This window comes from Hordeum vulgare, chromosome 2H (assembly GCF_904849725.1).
Source record: "Hordeum vulgare subsp. vulgare chromosome 2H, MorexV3_pseudomolecules_assembly, whole genome shotgun sequence".
NCBI lineage: Eukaryota > Viridiplantae > Streptophyta > Magnoliopsida > Poales > Poaceae > Hordeum > Hordeum vulgare.
The window spans coordinates 53,041,963-53,045,943 of record NC_058519.1 but is presented as its reverse complement, the minus strand read 5'-3'; positions in this window follow the sequence as shown (position 1 = coordinate 53,045,943).

Sequence of the window (3,981 nt, the reverse complement as noted above, 5' to 3'; positions counted from 1 at the left end):
TCTGTCTAGTTTGAGAAAACCCAAAAAGATTTTCTTTTCTTCTTTTGCTTGTTGGGATCTTTCTTGTGTAAATAGTTTTCTTTTTCTTTGGGTCAAGGTAGAAGATATTGGTTACAATGTTTAGTGGCTCTTGCATGCATACCTGTTTAGCTTTCATAGAGCCATATTACTTTATCTTCTCCTTTGTGTTTGCCTGCAGATTCCAGCGTAGTCCAATGCACGAGCAATTTTATTAATGTTCACATCGTTCGGTCATGCAAGTGAAAGGCAATAATGACGATATATGATGAAGTGACTGAGCTTGGAAAAGCTGATATGAACTCGATCTATTTTGTTTTTGTAAATATGACTAGCTCACTTTTCCTAGTTCAGCTTTGTTGTGAGAGAAACATGTTTGCAATGACAACTTAGAGATCATAGTTGTTGATGCCATGCTTACTTAGCTAGTAGCTTATAATGGTTTGTCTTGGATGCCCACATGAATGTTGAGATGACTATGATGTAGTATGATAGGATGGTATCCTCCTTTGAATGATTCAAGTGGTTTGACTCGGCGCATGTTCACGCATGTAGTTGAAACAAAATCAACATAGCCTCTATGATATTCATGTTCATGGTGATTTATGTCCTACTCATGCTTGCACTCAATGCTAGTTAATCTCATTGCATTTTGATGACCGTTGTCGCTCTCTAGTTGGTCGCTTCCCAGTCTTTTGCTAGCCTTCACTTGTACTAAGCGAGAATACTTCTTGTGCATCCACCTCCATAAACCCAAAGTTGTGCCATATGAGTCCACCATACCTACCTATGTTCGGTATCTACCTGCCATTCCAAGTAAATTTGCATGTGCCACTCTCTAAATCTTCAAGAAATAATCTGTTTTGCATGCCCGAACCGCTCATGTGGTGACAGGGGGCTATTGGTATCTTCCATGCTAGGCGTGTTCTCCTCGATATGTGTTTATTCACTATCATTCACGAGAAAGGGTCCGGTAATTGGAATTCCCAGTTCCATGCTCAAATCGAAAAGATAATTGCAAACAAAACTCCCCAAGGATTGATGTTGGTATCAACGGTACCCGAGGATTCGGCTAGCCGTGGAGTGTGATTGATTGGTGGTTGGGGGAGTCAAAACTTTACTTTTCTGTTTGGGAACCGCCTATAGCATGTGTAGCGTGGAAGATGTTGAGAACTCTTAGTCATTGCATTGACAATGAAAGCATGCCACCCAAAATTATTATCTCTGTTTTCAAAGCTTGAGCTCTGGCACCTCTGCAAATCACTTCTTCTCTCTGTGAAGGGCCTGTCTATTTATGTTCCTGTTGAGTCATCCTCCTCTTACAAAAGCACCAATTAGAGAGCACCTCTGTCATTTTTATGCTTTGCTTTTAACTATGTTGAGTATGACTGTGACTGGATCTTCTTTGCCTTGAATTACAATGTTTAGTCAGCCCATGGTCTTTGAAGGTGCTCTGCATTTATGTTTTGCTGTCTCAGAAAGAGCTAGCAAGATACCATCTACTCGTACTACTTCATGTTATTTTGATTGAAGTGTTGACGTTTGAGACTTATTATTATTTGCTCGCTAGTTGATTATGCCATTGATACGAGTTTACCATGAGACCAAGATGTCATTTGCTTATCTGGTTTGCTTGTGATCTTGCTGAAATTCTGGTTATGAGTTAGACATAGTTGCAACAACAAGATCAAGCAGAGTTCGTCAAATTTTTTGTTTTGTCTCTTTCAGTTTGTCAACTGAATTGCTTGAGGACAAGCAAGGCATTAAGCTTGGGGGAGTTGATACGTCTCCGTCGTATCTACTTTTCCAAACTCTTTTGCCCTTGTTTTGGACTCTAATTTGCATGATTTGAATGGAACTAACCCGGACTGACGCTGTTTTCAGCAGAATTGCCATGGTGTTGTTTTTGTGCAGAAATAGAAGATCTCAGAATGTCCTGAAAATTTACGGAGAATTTTTCTGGAATAAAAGAAAAATACCTACGCAGAGATCCACCGGAGGGGGGCGTGTTAGTGGGCCGCAAACCCCTCGGCCGTGGCCACCCCCTAGGCCGCGCTGTGAGGGCTTATGGGGCCCACGTGGCACCACCGCCCCCAAACTCAGCTCTATATATTCCGTCTCGCCTGGAAAAAAATCAGAGAGAAGGTTTCATCATGTTTTATGATACGGAGGCGCCGCCACCTCCTGTTCTTCATCTGGAGGGCAGATCTGGAGTCCGTTTGGGTCTCCGGAGAGGGGAAATCGTCGCCATCGTCATCATCAGCCTTCCTTCATCGAAAATTCCATGATGCTCTTCACCGTTCGTGAGTAATCTCATCATAGGCTTGCTGGACGGTGATGAGTTGGACGAGATCTCTCATGTAATCGAGTTAGTTTTGACGGGGATTGATCCCTAGTATCCACTATGTTCTAGATTGATGTTGCTACTACTTTACCATGCTTAATGCTTGTCACTAGGGCCCGAGTGCCATGATTTCAGATCTGAACCTATTATGTTGTCGCCAATATATGTGTGTTTTAGATCCTATCTTGCAAGTTGTAGTCACCTACTATGTGTTATGACCTGGCAACCCCGGAGTGACAATAGCCGAAACCACTCCCGGAGATGACCATAGTATGAGGACTTCATGTATTCACTACGTGTTAATGCGTTGGTCCGGTTCTTTATTAAAAGGAGAACCTTAATATCCCGTAGTTTCCATTAGGACCCCGCTGCCATGGGTGGGATGGACAACAGATGTTATGCAAGTTCTTTTCCCTAAGCACGTATGACTACATACAGAATACATGCCTACATTAGACTGACAAACGGGAGCTAGTTACATACCTCTCCGTGTTATAGTTGTTACATGATGAATCACATTCGTCATACTCATCCATCACCGATCCACTGCCTACGAGTCTTTTACTACTGGTCCTTGCTACGTTACTTTGTCCAGGCTTGTCCCTTGCTACAAAAGGGATTGGGCCACTTTGCTACTACTGTTGCTACTGATGTTACTCTGCTGCCACTCCTACTGTTGTTCCTTGCTACTTCGCTGTTACTCGTTGCAAGATCTTTTCCAACACCGTTGCCGGGGAAGAATAGTTCCCCATATACGAGCAACCTACTGGCGCCATTGATACAACAGTTAGGAATAGTCTACCGTCAACAGATCTGTTTCTGACACCGTTGCTATCATACTACTTTGCTGCTGATACTTTGCTTGCAGACATTAATCTTCCAGGTGTGGTTGAATCTAACAAACTCAGCTGCTAATACTTGAGAATATTCTTTCGCTTCCCCTTGTGGAGAATCAACAGATTTGGGTTGAATACTCTACCCTCAAAAACTGTTGCGATCCCCTACACTTGTGGGTTATCATAGAGCACCTTTATAGTCACCCAGTTACATTGTGACGTTTGATCACACAAGGTATTCTTCCGGTGCCAGTGAGTTATATGATCTCATGGTCATAGGAATAAATACTTGACACGCAGAAAACAATAGCATCCAACCTTAGATCCATATTGAGTAATATGATTGTGGGTCTTTTTATCCAAATTATCAAGATGTTCTATAGTGGGATTTTTTCTTTCGATAGCTTCCAACCTTTGCATCACATGCTCAAGGGTCAACGGTGTTTCATTAACCGTGATAGGTGGTGCGCCCACTAAATCATTCAAAGCATTAAAAGCATCCAAATAAGATCAAGTCAAGAAATTCCCTTCGGTAATAGTATAAAGTACGAAACGGTACCAAGGAGTAACTCCCACATAAAAATTATGGAGAAGAATAGTGGTGGATTGCTTACAAGATGATCTATTATGAGCATCGCAAATCCCATACCAAGCATCTTTTAATTTTCTCCTCCTCTTTTCTTGAAGTCGAGGACTCCATTCTCAGAGGTGGAGTTAGAAGAAGAACTAGCCATAACGATAAAAATGGCAAAGAGAAAGAGGCAAATAAAAGTGGCAACATAA